Below are 25,671 nucleotides of genomic sequence, written 5' to 3' on the forward strand. Positions count from 1 at the left end.
GTTAGAGACCACTCAAATTATGCAAACAAAACATGACATGTTAACAATCTTGCATGCTGAAGTATAACATTGCCCTTTCTCAAGGAATGTTATGAGTTAGTTAGATGCACTCGAAACCTCAATGACTCCGAAAGATGCAAATCTTGGGTTCTCAACCCCGTGCAATGCAGACTTCACTCCAAGTTATTAAAATCTTCTGTGGATAGAAAATATATTTTCAATAGATAGATGAACTGTCCTTAGCATCCCTAAGGGAGAGTTGTCTGAACATCAGTGATGCTTGTTCTGCTTAACCAGCTAAAATACATGCTCTGGTTGCTAAAATATACCAGTGTGTGACATGCACTCCTCCATAACAGACAGACAAAATAGATCTTGTTGCATGATCATTCCCTTCAGGCTTCTCTTTTTACTGCAGAAGGGGATTCTGTCAGCAGAGTTTGTTTCTTTTTAAACATCTTCCTTTCCAGAATGGATCAGTCTCCCACTGATTGTAAAGGGCTTTGGATCACACTTGGACATTCTGAAGGAATTTTCATTGTGTGTAAGTTTTTCAGGACGATCGCCATAAGCAATATTTGAAGACATCGCCCCAAAATCATGTTGGCTTTGGCTTTTGGAGACATACCTGATCTGTAAAATTGAAGTGTTTCATCTAGGTTTCAAAAAGCTAGGTGTCTCATTTTAGCAATTTTTTCACAGGGAAATGATATAAAAGTTTCAGATCACAATCCTGTAATGGGATTCCTCTGATCTAAGACAGACATGTGGTTCAGATTGAGATTCAGGTGATGGTTTCAGACAACTAAATTTAATAATCTGAATTTCACCCTAAAAGGAACTCCCTAATTTCTAACTTTTTCAAGATAGTTGAGATGAATCTTGCCTTTTGTCTCAAAATACTACCCAATTTATGAGAGAGTATTTGCTACACATGAGGAATGATAATAACATGCTGGGGTAATTGATTACCTCTTCATTTAGAACTGAGGAAAAAGGGAAAGAGTACAAAGAACTCAGTCTTTTGACCACGAGATCCCTTCTATGATGTGCAGGAATTCTTATTGCAACTGCTTGCAGATCTCCAATGGGATTTCAAGGAAACAGTTCAACTCATGTCTTCCAAATTGTTATTACCCATGACTTTAAGAAAAGTTTTTTAAATGCTGATGAAAATATTTCTGGAAATCTCCACAATGAAGTAACACTTCATCTTCCAGTAAAAACTTTAAAGAACAATTTTAGACATAAGGGAGAATCACATGCAGAAAATAAAGATTGTAACAGGTCAACGGAATAGCAAGTCTAAAACAACTGACATGAATATTTAGTTAACAAAATCCTCATCCTCCCCCCTGAAATGTCTTCACTGTCATCACCTCCATTCCAGCAAGATTTTAAAACAGCACAATAATTCCTGCAATAGGAGCCAACTTCAGAATCAGTCTATTATAAGTGAAATTCACTACTCCCTCCCATATGCTCTTTGCTGGATGCTTACAGAGGAAAGCTGGAAAATTGGTTGTTGGACTGTTAGAGACTAAAGAAACAGAAGATACCTTACATTGTGAAGCCTAGAGGGATATCTGGAAGACTAATTCAAAGAGCCTTCTTCACACACCTAAATTTCTCTCAGATCAACAAAGATAACAGGTGAGACACTCTTATCGCCCTGTTTACTGTATGTAAGGCCTAAAAGCCTCTAGGATGATTTAAATTTCTTGTCTGCTGAAAAGGAAGCTGCCAACAGTTGATTAATAGGAACTACCAGGCTCAAGAGTATTTTTAAAATTCCAGACACTGTGCCCACTTCTGAAAGTGGCCAACACTGTGGTAAACAAAGATCTCTGATGGGAAATCATCTGAAAGGGTTCAGAGGCAAGATCTGTGCAGATCAAGTGCTCAGCTCCAGCATCCTCTTCCAGGAGGCAGGAAGACATTAATTAAACAATTATGGTTTTAAACACTTTCTTTGGGGAGGCTTTAGAATTGTCTGTAATGTTTTGCTGATATCACACAAATGACAAGGCTTAAGTCAATATTAAATTTAACTCTTGAATTCCCTATTACAGAAGTTCAATTCCTCTTTGTGTTAGTCAAGTAAAAGGTTTTGCAGTATGTGTGGAAGGATCTGACCTGTTTCCATATATAGCCCTGTCATTAGAGCTTAAACCCTCCCAGTGGATGATGGCAGAGGAGGCCAAAATATGTCAGATGAGGTTTGGCTTTAACAGCAACAGTAATTAATTTTACTTTTGTAATTGGCATTTGATTGGCTGATTGGTCAGCAGAGGTGGTAGTATTTAAGGAGTGGAAATGCCACCCCACTGAAGTGCAGAATACTGAAAAGGTCAAAGAAAAGAATTCCCCCTTTAATTCATGAAGAAAGAGACATTAGTGCCCAGGGAGCCCAAACACATGACAAAGGTTATAATGAGAAAAGAAAATGGAAAACAGATAATCCACTTTTATGAAAAAGATCCTTAGCAGACTCAAAAAAGGGCAAATGTCCCACATTTATCCCTCTTGTGAGTGTCCCCACATTGAACATGCAGGCAATCATTGCTAGGGGGAAAAAAAAGCACCATATTTTCTGTAAAAACCAAAAAATCCCATATATCTCTGTGCTTATGCAGACAGAAAACACCAAGATGGGATATTTTTAAACAGAAAAAGACACAGTGGAAAAGATGTAATGAAAAGAAATGGATGTGGGTTTGTTTTAAAAATTCATACATTTCCTGCAGAACTCAGGAACAAAGAGCTGTCAACACCTTTTCTAATGAAACTGGAAAGAAAAAGCCATCAAAAGGCATGGGATGCCATGAAGAGCAGAGATATGGACCAAAGATTGCCAAAATTGATTCCCATTGAAATGCTGGAAAGAGAAAAGAAGGACTTACAAACACTCTGGAATGGAGATAAGATCAAAGGAAATGCAGTTGAGGGGGAAAAAAAAGAAAATTTGGAAACTTAGTGACTACAAGCAAATGGACCAGGGTTACAAGCAGTGCAGTGCAAAGGGCCAAAACATGCCAAAACTAACCTCACAGATGCTGCAAAAGCAGGGTAAAAAGTCAAGGAGGAAGACACATCTTTGATGGGGAAGATATGAGAGACATAGCATGGATACTGAAAAAGAAAAAATCTTTGCCAAAGTGAATGTCATCAAAAGGCATGGGATGCCATGAAGTGCAGGGACACAGACCACAGAGTGCCCAACTGGTCCCCATTGAAATTGCAAGATTCTGTTTCCCTTCCCCAAAGGAAATTTCATGTAGTTTCAGGAAGGGAAACGGAATCTTGCAGAACAGAAAAGAAAGGCTTATAAACACTCTGCAAAGGAGATAGGATCTGTTGTCATCCTATCGCAAAAGCTCCATACTAGCTCGGTGATTTCTCATGGGCATCTCCTCACAGCACTGACTTCTTCACAGAAGAACCAACAAACTCCAACTCTCTCCTCAAACAGCTAAACCACTCTTTTGTAGCACTCATGTCCTTCTTGGAGACAGCTGTGTCCTATTAAGTTCAGGGGTGTTCCTAATCTTTGGTGATTAGTACAGCTGCAACTCCTCAGGTGTGAGACTACCTTCTGCACTATCTTTATTTTCTTACATTCAATCCCCCCACAATTCCCCTTTTCTTTTAATTACAAAGTTGCAACATCTCTGGAAAGATATGTTTGAGTAAATTGATATTATAACATTCACAAATCTCACTTAGGACTAACAGTATACAAATGTTCAGGCAACACATCACAGTAAGAACATACATTTCTAAATTCTGATTTAGTTTTGCTTTTCACAGTCTAGAACATCAATATAAGGCTTTTCATAAACTAATGTTGTGTTAACTATCTTTTGTAGGGCCCTTTGCAAAAGATAGTAAAGCCAGTACAAACATTTGTGTAATTTCTATTTAACTCTGGAATGTGTCTGTGCACTGACCTTGATCATTACTCAAACTTACATTACATATTATCAGAAACTCTTACACTTAAACTTCTAGACCATTGACAATATCAATATCTGTACAACTTTATAAGGCAACTCACAAGAATAAGTTAAAGGCTATATATTAGGATAGTAACAAATCAACAGTTATATAATTTTATCAATAGCTATATGACTTGAACAACATTGATCCAGTATTTGTCGAGTGTACTTATGTTTATGGAATATAAACTTTTACACTTATGCCTAATCAAAGATTAATAGTTGCAATTCACAAAAAAAATGCATGTTTCATCAGCAAACACATACACCATACTAAATGACAGAGCTACTCTGTCCCCAGCTCCCACTGCTGGTTTCATAATTCTCTTCTTCCTTTTAAAGTTTTCTGTTATATTAGTTGGCCAGTGCAAGCCTCTCTTGCCCTGCTCTGTTTTCCATGTAGATGAAACAATCCGTTCTTCACTTGATATGTTAGTTCTCGTTGTGTCCCCAGCAGCTCACCTGTACTCCAGGTGTTGAAATCTGTCAGCTCCAGGCCAGGCAGCCTCCCCTGCTGCTCTCAGTGCTATGCTGGGCTCCATCTCCAGCAGCACCTCACCCTACAGCCCAATCCTGAGTCCCATCGGGTTCCTGTGGAGATGGCCACTATTCAATCTTAGAAGGCTTCTCTTACATGTTGTCTGCAGCTCTGACTTTGCCTCTCAGAGCTCCATGTTGCTTTTGTTCCAGTGCTCATGGAGCAGCAACTTAGCAAACCTCCCCCTGTACTCCTCAGGGGCCATGCTATTGCTGAGGCACCGGCTGCTGCTCAGGCCATGCCATTTGCCACTTTGGTGTCCTGCAGCACACACTGCCATTCAGGGGGAACCTGGCACCATCCTGGGTCCCCTCTGGACTGTGGCCATACCTTGGCAGGGGCATGGGGCTTGGTCCAATGCACCAAAAAAGCAAAGTGTATAGTGTCCACTCCTCATATCCAGCACTCTTGGGGGTGGTGTCTCATACACTGTCCAGACCTGTAGGCTCCCAGGTCTACCTGGCTATAACTCATCTGGATTTTTAGGCCCTCAGGCTCTTGGTCTGCCTGACTCTACCATCTTATTTCTCTTAGGTCTGCAGTCATCTTCCTGAAACACCTTGGGATCACATTGCTTAAAATTTAAGTCCTTTTTCCCAAACCACCGCAGGATGACCTCCTTAGTGCTCTCTCTACAGTTCTCAACCCGAATCACCATGGGATCACGTTGGGCTCACCAGCTGTAGTCATCTTATTGCAAAGGTCCCATACCACCTCAGTGATTTCTCATGGGCATCTCCTCACAGCACTGACTCCTTCTTCACAGCACAACCAACAAACTCCAGCTCTCTCATCAAGCAGCTAACCCACTCTTTTGTAGCACTCTTCTTCTTATGGGACACAGCAGTGGCCTATTAAGGGCAGCCTATTCCTAATCTTTGGTGATTAGTACAGCTGCAATTTCTCAGGTGTGAGACTGCCTTCTGCAAGATCTTTATTTTCTTACATTCTGTCCCTCCACAATCTTTGCCAAAGTGAAAGCCATAAAAAGGCATGGGATGCCATGAAGTGCAGGGACATGGACCAAAGCTTGCCAAAAATTGATCTGATCCCCATTAAAATGCTGGAAACAGAAAAGAAGGATTTAAAAACCCTCTGGAATGGACGTATGATCAAAGCAAATGCAAGTGAAGGAGAAAAAAAGAGAAAATTGGGAAATTTAGTGACTCCAAGAAAATGGACCAGGATAACATGAGGTGCAGCGCAAAGAGCAAAACATGCCAAAACTAAGCTCACAGATGTTGCAAAATCAGGAGAAAAAATGAAGGTCAAAGACAGAACTTGGAGGGGAACAGATGACTGAAAAGGCACAGATAGTAAAAAATGAAAAAGAAAAAAGAAAAAAACTCTTCACCAAAGTGAAAGCTATCAAAAAGCATGAGATGCCATGAAGTGCAGGGACATGGACCAAAGCTTGCCAATTGATTCCCATTGAAATTGCAAGATTCCATTTCCCTTCCCAAAAGAAAATGGAATTTCCTTTCAGGAGAGGGAAACGAAATCTTAGGGGCAACAGAAAAAAAAGGCTTAAAAAACACACTGGAAAGGAGATATTATCAAATGAAATGCAATTGAAAAAATCCAAAAAAAAAAAAAAAACCCAGAAAATCAGGAGATTTAGTGACTACAAGAAAATGGACTGGGTCTATATCAGGTGCAGTGCAAAGGACCAAAACATGCCAAAAGTAAGCTCACAGATGTTGCAAAAGCAGGGGAAAAAGTCAAGGAGGAAGACACAACTTGGAGGGGAAGATATGAGGGACATGGCATGGATACTTAAAAAAAAACCCAAACAATAAAAAAAGGCACAGTCAAGAGGTATGAAAAGACCTGTATGCCAACAAGTGCACGGACACACACCAAAGCATTCCCAATTCATCCCCATTGAAATCACAAGATTCCATTTCCCTTCCCAAAAGGAAATAACATTTCCTTTCGGGAAGGGAAACAGAAATTGCGGAATAAAAAAGAAAGGCTTACAAACACTCAGGAAAGGAGATAGGATCTGTTGTCATCGTACTGTAAAGTTCCATATCTTCTCAGTGATTTCTCATGGGCTTCTCCTCACAGCACCGACTTCTTCTTCTTCTTCACAGAAGAACCAACAAACTCTAACACTCTCCTCAACCAGCTAAACCACTCTTTTGTAGCACTCGTCTCCTTCTTGGACACAGCTGTGGCCTATTAAGTTCAGGGCTGTTCCTAATCTTTGGTGATTAGTAAAGCTGCAACTCCTCAGGTGTGAGACTACCTTCTGCAAAATCTTTATTTTTTTACATTCAATCCCACCACAATGATCGAATAAAAGGCAACTGGGAAAAAAAACCAAAAAAACCAGGAAATTGGCACATTTAGTGACTACAAGAAAAGGGTCTGTCTGGAAATCAGGTGCAGTGCAAATGCCAAAACATGCCAAAACTAACCTCACAGATGCTTCAGAAGCAGGAGAAAAAAATCAAGGAGTAAGACACAACTTTGATGGGGAAGATATGAGAGACATGGCATGAATACTGAAAAAGAAAAAAAAAAACAAGAAAAAAATCTTTGCCAAAGTGAAAGCCATCAAAAGGCATGGGATACCATGAAGCTAAGGTAGAGAAGATGATTGTGGAATAACTTTTGGTTTTGTAAAATGCTTCAGATAAACATGTTTGGGCCAAATAAATATTTTCTGCCTTTTTTCCTTAATTTCTGAAACTCTTCTTTCATATAGTTTACTTACTACATTGGCAAACTTATGCATATGCATTTATCTGCTATGCAATAAGTCAAACACAGAGTGTGTTCCTCTCATGTTATTCAATTCTCTATATCATTGTATGTAGGTTAAGGTTTCCCAGAGAAGTCTGCTTTGGTCAGTAAGAGATATACAGATAAATTTTCTCCTCCACTTTCTTCATAAATATGCATATTTAAGTATGTGTTTGTTAGCATTTGTGTGCAAATATATCAATAAGATTTCTCATTTAATCATCCACATTCATGCACACAAACACAAACAAGGATATAGCTAGATATAGATATAGATACATAAAAGGAAAACAAAAGCATCATGGAAAGACATTCTATAATCTTCCCATTCCCTTAAGCTCTTCCCCCAAAGCAATTACCCAATGTATATCTTCAAACATATGCTAGTTCTGTGAATAGTTGTTTTAAAAATTATTTGGACTTTTGCTGCTAAAGCTGAAATCCAACACCCTGGAACGTTTTGCTTTGACAGCTTTTAAACTGAAAAGTCAGCTTTATGATAAGCACTTCTCTCTGTCTTCCTCTCCCTCTCAAGCGTTTTCATACAGTTTTTCATTTACTTCTTTGGTGTTTAATTCAAGCCTATAAACACAACGCAGAAACCCTGCGCATTCAGTGGGATTACAAGTAGATGTAAGATATGAAAACATGTGCTTGAAGAGACGAAAAATCTAGCAAAATGGGGCAGCATCCTTTTGCAATTAGATGAGTCTATAGCGTTATTCCTTTGCATCTGAAATTATCCAGGAAACGACACATACACAAAGAGAAAATGTGTTGTTTTTCAAGATAGGATCCAGAACTACAGAGAAATAACATGAGCAAAAGTTTTCTGTTTTCCCCATTTTGCTGTGTGTGAAATGCTGCATTTTTTTAGCAGCTGGCACTTACAGAAAGAAGAATGAACTGTTACCTAACTGTTCTAAAGAGATTTGAAATAATATTGTACTCTCAGAGAAAATAAAGAACTATATCAGTTTCATAACAGACCAAAAACTGGGAAAAATTTCTGAAGCATTTATACCACCTCTGAGGCTACTAAGCCAGACATGCAATTTTAAGGTTTTGTGGAATCCCTAATTTGGGAACAGATTATGACGATGCTCAGAGACCTGAGATAGAACATCCCAACTCAATCTTAAAAGAAAAGCAATCCTGTTATTTTCCAGAATGTAGTCAGAGAAAATTACGTATTTAGAAGAGAAAAGTTGTGGCTGAACTTTTGAGAACATGGGTCCACAGAAGTATAAGAGGCAAAACAAAAGTAGAACTCAAAGAGTCTGAAGATGATAGGCGAGAGGTGGGGAGGAGCACGTGGCCTGCAGGGGAAACTGGCAGATGTTGGGAATGTCCCAACATCCCGTAGGACTGTCAGATCTGCAAGATGCAAACCCATTTTCCAAAGGGCTGCAGAGAAGGACAGAAATAATCCATGAAGTATACCATGTGTTTTATAGAACACTATGCCTCTGTATTCAACACAGAGGTGTTTGCAACAACTACTTTAAAGAACATTTCCTGGTGGGATTCACTCAAGAGTAGCTACACACCGTGACTGAACTATTACTTTAAACACCAGGAGTGTTTCTTTCTAATTATAAGTTTAAAACCTGCATAAATCATTGCAATAGATGAAAATACAGTCAAGTATGTGAAAAGAAATCTTGGTCATGTGGGACATAGATAAAGGTCAGTTTATGTCATGGAAAGACTATTTCTACTGTGAATACTCAGAGCTAGGTGCAAAAATCAATATGTCTTGGAAAGGTAAATTTGCAAGTGTAAAGGAAATGCAAGATTTGTCTGACATTAGTAACTTGATTCCAAGTTACCCAAGTAAAGGTATCTAACACCCCCCTGAAACACATAACTAGATAAAATACCTTATTATGTCTACCTGGCTGGCAGATTCAGCACAGGAACTGTGGGATATCTATGGGACACCTACAGGGTCATTTGAGTGACAGTCAGAGGACAGAATGACACAGTGAGTCCTGCTATTTTCTGTTGCTGACAATGTGAGCTTCTGCCACCTTTTATGACAAGGCAAAGCCTGAGGTATAGAACCTCGACAGTTCTCTGCTGACAAGGGAGGTTGTGGGAGCCAGGTGTCTCAGCAGTGACTTCATTTTCCAAATGATTAGCACTGAGGACCACTTAAGTGTACCCAGGTGTTCCTAGATATTTCTGTGGGGTTGACAGATAAAATATGATCAACAGGGCAGATTTATGGATTAGCAGCAGAAGTGAGCTATGAAGAGCAGGCACTTCCATGTTGTGTCACAAACTGCTCTTGGATCCTCTGAGGAAAATGTCAGGGCATGATGGAACAAGCAAAACTAGAGGAGCAACTTTGAAACTGCTAACTTGAAATTCTTCAACTTCTAAAATATTGTTCAATTCAAAGCTTAAAAACAGCCTAGATGGTATCAACCCAAAGCTCACAACAAAGGTACTGCAAATGCCTGCAAGGAGATTTAATGAAACAGAAAATGTACAATGATAGGGAATAGTATTTGTGGAAGCCTTTGCAGCCAAAAAGTAAAGGATATTTATAACAGTAAAACATGGTTCCATGACTTCTCATGTAGTTGTAGTTATGAGTTAATTACTGCAGAAATTCAGAGCTGATGTTGAAATAGCAACTACTGGCAGCAGAAGGAAATGCAAGAATAACTGGGCCTGCAGGTCCTCAAATCATGAGGAACCACCAGATCCTAAAATACCAGTAGGCAAGACTGACCTGCACAATGTAGATAACAAAATTCTTCAGTGAAATCCAAGGTGTAAGAACTGAAAACAGCATTACCTGCCCTTAATTTGCCCTTACAGCATGAGAGTTATTTTGGGCATTCAGATGATGTTCTGTGTAAGTATTTCTATAAATATATTTATATTTTGAAAAGTATAAACATGTTTATTTAAATAACTATCTCTTTAGCAGTTAATATCTAGCTAAACAAGCATGTGTGTACTCTTTTTTTTTTAAATTTCAATTTGTTCTAGGCTTCTTCCTTGAATGCACCATATAGCTCCAAGCACATAAGTGCTATTAAGAGCCTGTTCAGTGTCATTCAGCAGTTCAAAACAGGATAAGGCTGTGATTACTATCTTGTCACTATTTTTTTGCTCACTGATTATTTGAATCCTCAGATAACCCTTTAAAATTAATTCATTTTTTCCCCCATTTCTACAATCACAGAACAGATAAGGTGACATTTTGTTAGCAGCTGTATTTCTTGGTAAGAGGTATGTTTCAGTAGAGCTCACATTGTGCATTTCAATACTATGGTTCTTAAATGTCTCTATTCTTTAATCCTGTCTCAAATTTAGTTGCTTTCTCCTCTTAATGCTGTCAAAGATATCACAATACCAGAGAATTAGTAAAATTTAATTTAGTATTAGAAAAAGGTTTAATTTCTAATATAACAAAATAGTAATTTATCTCTGTAAACCAGTCACTTATTTTCTCTGAAATGGTTAGCTTAATTTTTTCTCTATAATACTGCACAAAATAAACATTTGCAAAGGCAAAGATATGCCTTTAAAACAAAAATTGATCCCTAAACTGAAAAAATTTTAAAGCATCTCTACACAACTGTGTGTCCTAAAATTATATTCCTTTCATAAGCTTATTATTAACTTTATGTATATGTCCCTACCTTCAAGTTCAGCAGTTTATATCAATTACAAAGCAGAACAAAGCAAATCTGTGTTGGTGCCTAGACTGGGATGATCCTAGTTGTCTTGAGGATGATGAATGAGCGTATGAAAACAGCTCTGCTAAGGTCTGATCCCTTAACAATGACACCATGATGATATATGCTCAACACTTTGCACCTGCAGATCTCAGAGCAGATACCACCCAGGATCAATAGCATTGTCCCTGTTTATGGAGGAGGAGATTGGGGTCCTTGATGATGGCTTCCTGCCAGAAAAGCAAAATTCAGTCACTGAATCCCAGTCAGGATTTCAGTTTCTGGAAAACATGGCTTCCAGTTTTCCAGTTCCACAGAAGTTTGGTGGGACCAAGGTTAGGCTTGAAAATTAATGAATTTCAAGATTAGACTTGAAAATTAATGAATGCACAAGTGGCATTGCAAAGGGATTTTAGGAGGTCACAATAGAAATGCTTTACAGCTAGTGCTACTGCAGCAGCTGCAAACTCTGTTTATGTGTCCATCCAGGAATATTATCCACATGCATCATGAAAGGGAGACCCCTGACCAGAAGGTCTTGAACTCTGAGTGCACAGAATGGGGCACTAACAAAGCATTATTGAGCTTGCAGTAACTGATTTGAACACTAACCATAGTGCCCTCCTATTCAAGTCAATTTTAAGCACCTTTTTTGAAAGGTGTGATGACAGAGGTGATGTTAGAATTTCCTTCTCCAATTACATTTATAAGAGAACTCGTTGCTTGCTATCTGAGTAAAACATTGAAATAATATTTACAGCTTGAAATATTTCCTTGGTTGAATAATTGCTGATGCCAAAGTTTAAGAAGGTAATAAGTTTAATAGACCACTTTCGTCTATGAATGTCTGAGTGTTTTGCATGCTGGAAATTAAAGATTTCTTTCATTTCCCATAAAACAGTTAAAACATATATCTTCTGTCAGAAACTGTCTTCTCCCAACTTCAATTAAACTTCAGAATGACTTTCATGCATCAGAGACTGCACTGAAAAATCAGTCAGTTCTATCTTTGCACAGCAGCTTTGTACTGCCACATATGGCCAACATTGATTCTTCAGGCACTGCAGAGAATTTCCCTACATTTTTCAATTTTCTGGCAATTGCACCTTTAACTGACAGTGAAATTATTATGGCTTTTGCTGTCATCTAAACTTTATTCAAAGTACTTAATATATCCCAATTTACTCAGTGTTAAAAAATCTTGTCTAATTTTGTCTTGACACTAACGGATTACTTCCCACATGCTCTTCAGTAAAACAGTCCACACAGTAATTTATTTTCTATAGCTTTGTTATTCTAAAAAACACAGTTAGTCTGGATTTGAAGTTTTGTGTGCAAATCTCTCAATGAATTGAACAGTATCATTCTTCATCGACTCTGGATTATCAACAGTGTCAAGGCTTGAATCCATGTGGATGTGACTTTGGTGTTAACATAAATTTTAAATTCAAAATGATGGAGTTCTAAAGTGAATTTTACCAAAACTAATCAGCAATCTTGTTGCAAACTAAGGGTGACCATTCATTATACTAGTTGGAAATGGTTTATCACATACAAAAGACTTTTCAGACAGATCCAGCAAGAACAGAATTTCTCTCAAGACATTTATTCCTATTATCCTTCACTCCCCAAAGAAAAGCTATCAGCCAGTGACCCTGAAGTATTTTATCATGGATGGCAGATCAAACACTTACTCAGCTGTGTTGGTGATGATATGTTTGCTCTTCAGTCCCCTCTTTAAGAATATCCTCAAAAGGCTGAATGGTGATAATTCTCAGGGAAGTGAAGAATGGCTGTAATAAGTGGCTATTGAGCAAGTCCTGTTCTTAAATCCACTTTCCTAACCCAGAGCAGATTCAAGTCCTAAGAACTTAACATCAGTGAAGGACAAACACTGCTGTGTTTACTGCACTAAATTCAACTGATACACAGTTCTTCATTTCCTGCTGTTAGAACAGATCTCCCTCGTGAGTCTGGGCAAACTCTAATAGGTCCCTCCTCTACACAATAATACTTCTTTACGAGGCGAAGAATTATCTTTTTTTTTTATTTTTTTGCTTCTTTCTTTCTTTAAGCCCAGAGCAGGAGGAAGCCTAGCAGTCTCCTCTCAAAACTGTTAAGTGCAGAGTGGACAGCCCACACTGTGTTCCACAGCTCCATACCTCACCACTTAGGACTCTAAAGCTGCTTTTCCTAAAGCCACGTGGCCATTTTCAGCCTGGCTGGCAGGTGCTTTCAGGCTGGGAGAGACACAGGCTGGCTGGCTTTGTACAGCATCCAGAACTGGAATACTGCTCGATTGACCCTCTAGGTTTCTTCATGGGACAAGCAGCAGCAATTAGCATCCAGTAAATAAATAAACAACCAACCAAATAACGAACAAACAAACTAACTAACTAACTAACTAACTAAATAAATAAATAAATAAATAAATATAGCTGAGAGCTTCAGACCACAGAATCACAGAATGGTTTGGGTTTGGAAAGACCTTAAAGATCACCTAATCCAATCTGCCTTCCATGGGCAGAAATACCCTCCAGTAGAGCTCAGAGCTGCATCCGAGCTGTCCTTGAATACTTCCAGGATGGAACACCACCGGCGTGCACGGAGAGCTCGGCCAGCGGGACGGCAGCCGGCGAGGAGGCCCCGTTTCCCGGCAGCGTTCCCGCCTGGAGCAGCCGGCGTGCCGCCGCTCCCGCCGCCGCCAGGTGGCGCCGCCGCCCCGAGGGATGCGGGGGGCGCCCGGCCGGGCCCGCCGCGGCTGCGGGCGCCCGCGATGGGCCTCGGGGACACGGGGACCCCGAGGGACACCCCGGGCACACGGGGACCTTGGGGACACCCTGAGCACACGGAGACCAGAGGGACACCCCGGGCACCGCTCCTACCCCGCCACACCGCTGCGAGCTGCCGTGCGTCAGGGCGCTTCGGCAAAGGCCGCTGCCAGCTGCACGCTGGCCTCGGGCCGGGACAAGCTGAGGGAAATTTCCCTGGAAAGCATCGAAGGGAGTTTAGTTGAAATAAATAAAATAATTAGAAACGAGACCAAAAATCCCTCCCATCTAATATTCTGTTTGGATGTTTTTTAAATGAAAGTCTAGCCGTGTCCTGGGGTGCCTCAGGCAGCAGGGATGCCAGCTGGTCAGAGGACCTGATCGTCACTCTCCTTGAGCCCTCTTTGCAGTTTTGAACATTTCAATATGAGAGGAATATAAAGGCATTAGAGAGCTCCTCCAAAAGAGAGCTGCAAAGATGATGAAAGGTCTAAGACTGAAGCCATGGAGGAGTGGCTGAGTTCACTTGGTTTGTTTGGCCCGGAGGAGACTGAGGGGAGACCTTCCTGTGGTCTGCTCCTCAAGAAGGGAAGGGGAGGGACAGGCACTGATCTCTTCTCTCTGCTGACCAGTGACAGGAGTAGAGGAAATGGCCTGAAGCTATGTCAGGGGATGTTTAGGCTGGATATCAGGAAAAGATTCTTCACCCAGAGGGTGGTTGGGCACTGGAATAGAGTCCCCAGGGATGTGCTTACAGCATCAACCTGACAGAGTTCAAGAAGTGTTTGGACAGTGCTCTTGGGCACGTGGTGTGATACTTGAGGTTGTCCTGTATAGGAGTTGTACTTGATGATCTTTGTGAGTCCCTTCCAACTCAGGATATTCTATGAATCTCTGATCTTCAATTTCATATTTAAGAAAAGAACTTTAATTCTTCATGAAAGAAAGGTCACCATACGTGCCTATAATGAATGTGAGAGATAGATGAATAAACAAAAATCAAATGAGGGGAAATCATTATCCATTAGACACCGCAGAATGACTTTGGCACGTGCATGTTCCAAGTTTGCCTAATGGAAAGTTTGTTAATATGAGCAGCTGGGATGCCAGGCTCCCTCCCATCTCAAGCACTGCTGAAGTCTGGGACGGATGCTGTAAAGAGGGCCAGCTTGTCATTGCAGTCCCATAACCAGAACTGATAAGAACTAAGTGCAAACTATTAGGCAGTACTGTCATTCTCCTTCAAACCCGGGCTCTTTTGATTTGGTGTGCTTGGGCACCAATGCTCAAGGTCAGCTTTTCAATGATGCCTTCCTTTTGTTCATCTGAGGACAAAAGCACAGACCCTTGGGAGTGATATTCTGTGCTAAACTGTATCTCCTGACAATATTAATAACAGTCTCTGAAATGTCATTTGATGCTCACTGAAATTGTACGCAAATATTAAGCTGAAACGTTCACCTGATCTTTCATTCATCTGTTCCAGGGAAATGTCATTGGTGAAATGCTAATGGAATGTGACAAAATACTTAAGCCAGAAAACTCATGAGGCAAATTAAGGCCACTTGACTTTTTCCCAACCAGTCTAATAGCTACTGAGGCACTGGCAGAGCCAGAGGAAGATTTTGTGTTGCTCCAGGGACATCACAGTATGTTCTGTTGAAAATAGCTTTATGATTCCTGTCTGACCTCAGGTTTCCAACCCCTTTTGTGAGATAGTATGAAAAGTAAAGCTTCTTAAAGGGAAGAAAATTGAAACAAGTACTGGGGAGATTTTGTAAATGATCTGTAAATCTTGCTTGTGGCTCCTGTGGCCATTCCAAATTTCCACAGTCATTTAAAAGTAGGAGAAACAGCTTCAGTTTGTGAGATGAACTTCAGATAACAGGCATTGCAAAATCTCCCTCAGCTACTTTACTTCCACAGTCTCCCCTGGGTATTTTTTTTCAGGTGTATAACAGATCTCTTTCCATATCTAACATTAAATACAGATGTATTTCAAAGGAATAACAAATTTCAGTTAAATTTGTCCTAAATTAGAGTCCAGTCCAGTCCATTGCTTCTGATCTGATAGAGAACAGGAAGTACACCATCCATCCCAAAATATTCACATGTTGTAAAAGCAAACATGAAGAAAGAAAAAAGCACTTTCCCCACAGCATTAAATTTTGAAAGGAAAGATTCTGAAAGGTGTCCACAAGAAGCAGAAGCAGACTCAAAGATAAAAGCCAACACTGTGTGCATTTGTACCAGGTACAGAAGAGGTGGATCAGAGGAACCAAACAGGCACAGAGACCTCCATTTATGTCTTGCAGTGAAACAGAATACAAATGAATCTTGGCATCAGTCGGAAAGTCTGAAGATAATCTATTCAAAGACAAAAAAAAAAAGACCCCAAAACCCACAAAATATCCACAGCAGGAACAGATGAGCTTGTATGTGGGAAATAAGAAAAATTCCACCTTGGAGTCTGGTACAATTAGTAAAAATCATTAGTTACAAAGCAAGATAACTTGAAAGATGGAAACTAACAGTAGATTCTGCTAAATCTGCACCTGGAAACACAAGTAAGGACCTTCAAACACACAAGAAAATGGCCTTTATCTGTATCTCTAAATATTTTTGTGATGTAATAATGAGAAAAAATATTTCAACATCATTGACATCAAGATCAAATAATCAAAGCCAAGAATAAGTATTTCTGGGTATGGTGGTGGTCATAACATTTATAAAGGATACACAAAAAAGAAACTTCTAAAAACCTAATATTATTTAGCTTAAGAAGGAAACAGCCACAGGTTTCTTATCTACCAATTAATTGCATCTGCAGAGCTCTTCACTTGATGCAAACCACTTTTTGTTTTATCCTCCTCTGACTTTGGAAACAAGATTCCTTATCAGTCCCCAGTGCATTTCCCCAAGGTGTAGCACAGATGTAATTAAAAGGCTATACAATTAAAAAGGGATTGCACCTAAATCACTACACTGAAACCATTTCTCATGCAGAGCCTGCTGTACAGAACTGCACAAATGTAACTTCATTCTAATCCACATCTTTATGCCCATCTGTAGTGTGTCAGGGAGAGAGATTTTTGTCCCCATAAAATTCTCAAGTACAAGGAGCTGGAGAAATTATGAAAGCTGTTTTTACTTGAGGGAAACTTTTTCTTTCAGGTCACCTAGTCAAGTTCCCGTTTTCTCTGAATAAATTATTTATTTGAGTGTTAAGCACAACTCTTTGTCTATAGATTTGTTATGGATCTATAGAAGTCAATAAGAGTCTGCCCCTTGATTTAAAGGAGCTTTAGATCAGAATTTTTAAGGGCCAAATTTTAATCTGACCAAACATAAACCAAAGCTCTGCTGATTTCAGTGAGGTCAGGGATCTGCCTCAGACACCCTTACAGTGATTGGTCCTGTCACTGGCAGTATCAGAAAAAAGCCTGGCTCCACCCTCCTTGCTCCCTCCCATTTATTTATACACATTATAGGATCCCCCCTGAGGCTTCTCTTCTCCCTGCCAAACAGTCCAGCTCTCTCAGCCTTGCCTCACAGGTGAGATGTTCTAAGCCTTTAATCAGCCTTCCTTTTATTATCTATGCACTTATGGAAGAAGCCCTTCTTGTCTCTTATATCCCTCCCAGAATAAGTTGGTTTGGTCTTTAATTTTGCTATCTTCACCCTTGCTTCCACCCTTGTATGCTTCATTTTATGTGTGAGTTTGGGCAAAGGGTCAATGCCATTGCCAGATAGAGTTTACAGACTGTGCAGGTGAATAATTGAATTACATAAGTTTATACCACAACTTAGTTCAGGATTCTGTGTGTTTGAAACACTACCACAACAACCACTATAATATTAAGTAATTTGAAAACCTGCCAGGTGTTAGCATGAACAACTGCAAAGCACAGGTAAAGTGGTAGTTGCCTTCTATGTTGGGAGATGCTAAAAGCTGGATTTCTTTAATGCTTCACTCTGTGTTCCTGAAGCAGGTGGTGTGAAGGGTTTAGTGTTTTAAAGCTGCACCCACATGAATTAGGCAGCATGAAATATGCATAAGTGGGGTTTGTCACTGTGCTTAGTAAGCAAAATCAACTCTTACAGGCCATCAGCAAAGGAAATGGCTGTATAGAATTTAATGAAGTATGTTTATTTTCCAGTTATTTATAAGTTAATATAAAAATAATAATCATAACCACAAAAGAGGCCCAATGTTTTTTTTGAAAGGACATTTAAAATGTTTTAAATAATTCTTTATAAAATATAATTTCCAGTACTACTTACAATCTGCTCCTTGAAGTTCACTGTTCAATTGCTAACATCCATAGTCGAGGCATTTTGTTAAATGGGACTGTTATCCATGGACACAAGTGTAATTACTTTAAGTTTTTAGGAACAGCTTGCATTGTTTATAAGATCAATTTTTCTTTTCAAGAAGTGGAATTAATAACATAAGCAGCAGTTGGGAAAGAGCTGCATATAGAGATTGTAAGAGAAGAAGCACTAGCTAACAAAATTATGGCAATTAATAGGAAAAAAAAATTATCACCAGGAGAAAAGAGTGATATAGCAAAATGTTATTGCTGCAGATGCATGCCAAGTACAATGAAACAAACCAATAAAAAACCCAAACAAAAAATCCCAGGGAATGCTCAGCCACAGTATTTCACATTACAGAGTTTGTGCTAATATGAGCCAAATGAGGTTTGGCAATGAAAGCCCACTATAGAGTAAAATGGAGTTTCTAAAACTAAGGAAAGTCCAGAACCTAATGTAATTCTTAAATCTGATTTACCCAGTTTATTTTTCTTCTTGGGAACGTCATGTCATTTCTTGTTTTTTACTGATCAATACCAAAACCACCTGACAGCACATGCTGTGGCATCTCAGGTTGGATCAAGACAGGCACAAAACACCAGATACAAACTGCATCCTTCATGCAGACCCTTCAGACTGATTCAAGGACCTTCTTCAGGACCTGAATGTGTGCATTTTTAAGGAAATCATGTTTTCCTTGTTTCTCATTAGGGATGAATTCCTCCAGTCACAAACCAGTCCACAACAGAAACACTGACTATCAAAAGGTTTCTCAGTATTTGTGCCTGCAAGACAAAAGCTGTTTTCCTATTTCCAGGAAATCATCACTTTTGTTGAGCAACAACTTTTAAAATATTTATTTGCTTCCTTTTATTTATACACTGTAGTTTCTACTTCTTATTTTATTTAAAAGAGGAAGTTTCTTGAAAGTTTTAAGTTTCTGTTAAAGATATCTTTCCAAGTCCATATCAAAAAGAGAACAATTAAATCACTCTGAAAAATGGAAGAGGTTTTGGCAATAAATCATTGAGATTGGAAAGCTAAAGGAAAAGACCTTTTCTTATTTAAATTTTCCTAAGAATCAATCTTTAAATTACAATGAATCTTTTCATTATAAGGACTGGCCAGGTGTAGCACATCAAAGAAGACATATTTATACTCCCCTCTGAATTTGGTTTTCAGTCCCTGGTTGTCTTCCACTGCAAACAGCATCTGCATCAGAAACTGGTATAAGCCAGCACTTATTCATTAATAATCTTTAGCAAGTACATTTCTGATAATTCTTCCAGTTATGGCATAATGTAGGTTTATAACATATGGCAGTGTCTGGCCTCACTCTGACTTTTGGGTTCATATTGGCATCACCTTGTGTTGAGTCCCAATCTACTTACCAAGGAGCAGGAATACTCTCTCTCCTTATCTCTCTGCTGGGAGGCAGGCATACATCAGAAGCTTAATTCAGACTATGCTGTTCTAATGTGCTTGTGAAACAAAAAACATGATGATAATGATAAATGATAAACTATAAACATTTCCATAATTAAAAACCTTGTACTGGGTTGAAAAAATAAGAGATGCCACCTATATGCCAACTACTGTTTTTGTTCCTTGCTTATTTTATCTGTTCTCTCTGTGTGAACTGCAGTCCCTCCTTCCTTCTTCTATCTGAGCAAACCACCAGGGTGGTTTGCATCTGTAAAATCAGAGAAGACTTGCCTGTTTTGAACTATTTCTAATTCTCTTTGACTTTGCAATTTTTCAAGGAATTTAATTACATCCACTAAGGAACAAAGGTTTAAGGAAGCAAGAAACTGTGGATGTCTTTGATGCACAATTAATGATTCCCTGTAGAACACGTTTGAGCTCATGAAAGGAGTTCAAACCTGAGTGACCAAACAGATGACTAACAATGCCAATTCTTAGAAACTTGGTCTACAAGCAGAAGTGGATGGAAAGGACAGAGTGGAAAAAAGCTGCACTTTACCTCTGCAAGCCCCATGTGCAGAATGAGGAGTTGATCATTGCTACTGTCATTAAAGCAAAGTTTACAAAAGGTGAAGGTAAGCCTAAGTAATTGAGAATAAGAGTTAAGTACTCAAAATGAGCATAAATGTAGAGAGAAATAAGAGAAGAAAAGGAAAAGAATAATGTTCTGGAGCTGACAGGAAGGAAAGAATATATGAGGAATGGAGCCCTAGGTTTAAAATCCTGATGTCCTTCTATTAATTATAGTCATGTTCATACAGAAGTTTTTGTATTCTCACTGAGTGACTGAAATCAGAATGTGCGTTGAAATCTTCCACCTAAAGATGCTCTTACTGACATTCTTCAGAAAAGCAAAAGCTATGAAGTTGAAAGAGTGTGAAGAACATGTCAGATGTGTGAATTTCTCATCTTTCATTTGGATTTTATAAAAAAAAAAGCTAAATTTTCAGGGACAATAAAAGCAAGGGAAGGCTTGAAGAGCAAGTCACACATTGGGTCGATAAAACTCTTACAGAAAGTGTTATCTTTATGACTACTAGGAACTTAAGAATTGTCATACTTGGCCAGGTGAATATTTTTTCTGAGCCAATAGCACTTTTCATGTGTTTCAAAGAGAGATAAAAGAAGGCCCATGAGGAAAATTCCTTGGTAACATTTTCCATTAGTGGTGGTCTTATGGCCATCTCTGGTTATTTAGTTCTCATTATCCACATGATTGTCCAGTCCTTGTTTGAACTCTGCTGTTTTGGACAATGATTTTCATAGGTTTGTTGTTCCTTGTGAGAAAAATATAAACATGCTTAGAACATTTAGATTTCCACTGTCTGTAATTTGAAGTTTCCTGCTTCTTGAATAGTAGTAGTTAATAATGGGCTGAAAACTAGAGGCGGAATGAAGTTGCATTTAAAGTAGCAAACTAGGATTTGATCCTCCTGGCACTTCTGAAGGTTTTTTCCTTGGCCTTTGCTAAGTATTTGAATTTCTCTGTGACTTAATATTTAAACATCCACATGTTTATTTCATTACCTTTAGCTATCTGTTAATTCCCTGATTCTGATGCAATAATTACTCAAGGATTTTCTCTGTTCATCTCATACTTAATTTTTCTGTTATTCTCTGCCTCTTGCAGAGTATCTGAAAGGGTTTCCTAGTCAGGAATTCCCCAGCACAGTATTTGTCTCAGGAGTCAACAATATCACAAACTTAAGAAAAAACTGGTCTCTCTGGTGAGCAGTGACAGGACCTGAGGAAATGGCATGAAGTTGTGTCAGGGGAGGTTTAGGTTGGATATTAGGAAAAGGCTCTACTCAGAGGGTGTTTGGACATTGGAAGAGGGTTCCTAGGGAAGAAGTCATGGCATCAAGCTTGACAGAGTCCAGGGAGCATTTGGACAATGGTCTCAGACCTATGGAATGAATTTTAGGGCTGTCCTGTGCAGGACCATGAGAGAGATTTGATGATCCTTGTATGTTCCTTCCAACTCAGGATATTCCATGATTCTAAAATTATTGCAAATGCAGTGCTGTCTTGCCTCAGTGACACCCACCAGTAAAGTCTGCAAAACTTAAAAGTGGCACCTCACCTGTTCTGGATCAAATGCATTGCACAAATCTTCTACCTGGTTGTTTTAATGGATGTCTCATTTTAGCAGCTATGCAGAAACAGACAATCACTCAGCATTCCCTATGCATCATCTCATCCCATTCATGGTTCCATAGTCACTCTCATATTCCAGAATAAAATACTTCAGCTGCCTTTCACATTTTCTCATTATAATTACTCTTTTCTAGACCTTCCAGGAAGGTACATCTGTGCTCATTTCCTTTATGTGGCTTGTATTGTGTGTGTTTTAAGGATGACCTGTCTCCTATGGGACTATGCCTTGTTTTCTAGGGCTGTCAGAATTCTTTGAAAGTAAATTCTTAGCTGGAATCATCCATCAAATGTGTTTTCCCTTCAGTTTCACAATTTAAAGTTGTTGACATTTGTGGCACTTAAAGAGCTCTGTTGGCTTTCATTCCCTCATTAAATAAATGTTTTTCTGTTTGGGCTTTACTCTTTATGAATCAGAGTAATGCATTGATAATAATAATAATAATAATAATAATTAATAATAATAATAATGTTGTATTGCTTTGATTTTTACTAAGTAACATGAAGGAGTTTTGGTTTAGTTGTTTATTCATTTCATGGGGTTTTGCTAAGTGAAAAGGTTTGAACAAATGAAATGTCTGCCAGAGCCAGGCTGCTGAAGCATGTTTGAGGTAGAATAATTCAGATGCTAAATGAAGAAGATTTATTCTTACTCTAGGCAATTAAAGGTTCCCTAACTGAAGAACACAGTAATTTAAAAAGTCTTATTAGGGCAGGTGTACCATAGGTGTCAGGAAAAGCAGGAAGAAGGCTGCTCTAAGAAGAGGGAAGTCAGGAGCCATGGATGTCCTGAATGAGGGGGCACAGTTCTGCAGCATCTGGAAGGAGCAGAACTGGTGACAGCCAGGAGCTTTTTGGAGCAGTTGGGGGAAGCTGGGAAAGCCCAGTCTCCATGTGAAAGAGAGCAGAGAATGGTGTCCTCTGGAAGAAAAAAAGGGGGAAAATGAGTATTTAGGGTAAGTGTCTGCAGCTGCAGACTGTTGTGTTGCTGTGTGTGAAGAAGCAGCTGGGGTCATAGTGGGGGTCACCCAGCACAGCCAGCTGGGTTCCCCCCAGTGCCACCACCTGGTCCTGGTGTCCCCACAGCAAAGGGGGGGCTCAACACAAGCCTTCTCCAGGAGGCTGTGGCTGAGAGACAGTCCCTGGGAATGTAATAAAGCTTTTGCATCAAGTTGTGGTTTGGTGTGCTATTTATCTTTTCACTCCCCCCTTTATTTTGATTTTTTTCTTATTGGTAGAGTTATCTTGGAAAGATTAACTTAAAGACCGCTTTGCTTAAATTGAGATAATGATCACAAAGAGAGCACTCACCAGTTTGATGACAAAAATGCATCAGAAACAGCACTCAGCATAAAATATACCTAAGAGTGCATTCTAGCCAGCCTGAATTGCCTATTAAATATTCCATAGTCAAATATTTATAGGTACTGCTTTGTATGCTTTAAAAACAAAACTTTAGAGATCAGGAGCAATTTGTACTTAATTAAAGTGTATAACTAAAACTGGTGAAAAAGTTGCTTAAGGTATTTATAGTCTTGATCTACCTTAGAGGAAAAGAGACAACTTACATGATTGTAAAGATTTCAAGTGGCCTGTGCTCTCTGCATCTCAGTGACACTGACATCAAGCCCTTTAAGATTTGAGCCTCTCAAGATTGGAATCAAATTGCAATTTCTTTTTAGATGTTAATCAGTAGCTGTAGCCGGATAGTTAGGATTAAGCAATTGCACTGTGTACATTGTAACCTTGGCTAATCTTTTGCTTTAAGGAAAAAAGAAGACAATCCCAAGATGAATTGGTTGTCTGGACAATAGCCACATGGAGTGCAGTCAGCAGAACTGAACAGTAACTGGGGGAAGGGTAATTCCAGCAGTGAATTACACAGGGGACTGTGGCCACTGACTCTTTGGCCCAGAGTCCAGCCTCAAGCAGAAGGAGGAACTGCACATGTAGACTAGCAAGAGGTATAACTAGCAAACAGGGGTTTGAGTATTAAGTAATGAAAAAGTTATGCAATGTGTAAGCAGTGAATGCTAATGCTTTTGTTTGTTAAAGTGATTACATATTGTAAAATTTTGATGATTGAGGAGCCAGCTTTTAGTGAGTAACCTGGCTCCCTACTTTGAGCAATCTAGAATAAAAAACAGAAGTGCCTTGTCTCAGTGTGTGAATTGGTGCTGCTCACCAGGTAACGAGCTGGTTCAGCTTGTTACCCAGGCGAACAGCACTACCTGAATAACTGATTCATTTCCCTTTGAGGAGCTGATTGCTTTTAATATAGTCTTCAAAAGCTAAAAATCTTCTCTGCTCGTCCCATGCCAGGCTCCCCTCTGCAGGCTGTCCTGCATTTCCATGAGAAAAAAGCGCAGACCAGCTTAAAACTCTCTCCTCACCAGGGGAGCCCTGTTTTGGAATGAGGCTTGTCTGTTCCAGCAGAACTCTTGCAGGAGTTCCAGTTGTAGGGATGTAGAATCCCAAAAGATAAGGGGCTAATAAGTATGCCTCAAACACAGATGTCTGGATGGCTGAGGAGCCAGCCAAGGATTGCAGGCAATAATGAACAAGGGTTGTTGGTCATAACCAAGGATTGCTGGTAATAACATGCTGTAGGAAAGAACAGTGTGGCTGGAGAAGAGGGCCATGTGGAGATAGGGTAGCACTTTTCTGAGACAAACATCCCTGTTCTAGTTCCTGGAGATAAGCACAACACAACACAAGTGTGGGAATGAGCCCAAGAAGTGGGCATGGACTGTAGGGGAAAACAAAACACCAAAGACCCCCAAAAATCTCCAACCCATTTCAGGAAAGGTCTTGAAGAACAGACTGTGCATGATAACTGATTTGTATAGGAAGTAAGAAACCTGTCTTCAGGGCAGGGGAAACTTATCTAGAAAAATTTGACTTTTACTGAAAAATAAACATCCCTCTCAAATACCAAGAGCACTTGAAGTACTCCTAACAGGCTGGCTGCAGTAGAGAAACTGCATATTACAGGCTAGGAAGGGACAGCTTCACCTGAAAGAGCACAGGGTAGATATAATGACTGCAATAAACACTTGCTGCCCTTTGAAGGTAACAGGGCTGCTGTCCTGCTTGGGCACAGCTGCAGAGACAAAGAAATGAATGTGCCTAAAGTGCTAAGAAAAATCTAAATTATTTTATTTTCATTTGGGGAAAGGATCTCAAGCTAATTGTTCTGCTTTGCAGCTTATTTTGGTTGGTTCAAAGTTGGTTCAAGCTAAAAAGAAAGGTCTGTCCCACAAAAAGAGAAAAAGATATTTTAGGAGCCATGAAATATGCAAACATATAAAACTTGTATTGGTGTTTGCCCTCAGTAGAATTCACCTTTTCACTCTCTAAAAATGTGGCTCTTTTTTTCTGCTTTGGGGCATAATCCTGATGAAATCACAAATGTAGAGAATATTTTGTAGCAAAAGTGTTTGGGCTACTGCACTCCTCCCAGATCAATCCTTCTGATATTTTGGAAGATATATTAGACCCAGAAAACACACTAGAATAAATGTTATCACACAATCCTGAATAGTCTTGGCATGAACATTGATGAATTGAACTAAACCCTCTCAGGAAAGCCTTTTCTGCTTGATGTCCTAGAACTGATGTGATAATTGATAGAATAGGAAGCTGAGAGCATACATTACTGAAGGAAGAAAACATGCTCAGGGCTTCTCACCCAAAGGCTGGGTTGCCCCGAAATCATTCCTTCAGAAAAGTAATATGGATGAGAAATTAAACAGCCCCTTAGCATGCCCTGTGAGCTCATATGTAGCTGTTTTCCCAAACAGAAAAAAAAAATGAGGCAGAAATATTTACATGTGGGGACCATTTAGTACTGACTTCTCCAGACACTGGTAAGAAATCAATCAGCAAGCACACATCTTGCAATTTCCAGTTTTGTCTCTTCCATAAATTTGTGGTTCAATGCGTCTTCTTCAGGTTAA

The sequence above is a fragment of the Agelaius tricolor genome, unplaced genomic scaffold, assembly GCF_023055355.1.
Source record: "Agelaius tricolor isolate 1412-34295 unplaced genomic scaffold, bAgeTri1.0.p SCAF_3, whole genome shotgun sequence".
NCBI classification, from domain to species: Eukaryota; Metazoa; Chordata; class Aves; order Passeriformes; family Icteridae; genus Agelaius; species Agelaius tricolor.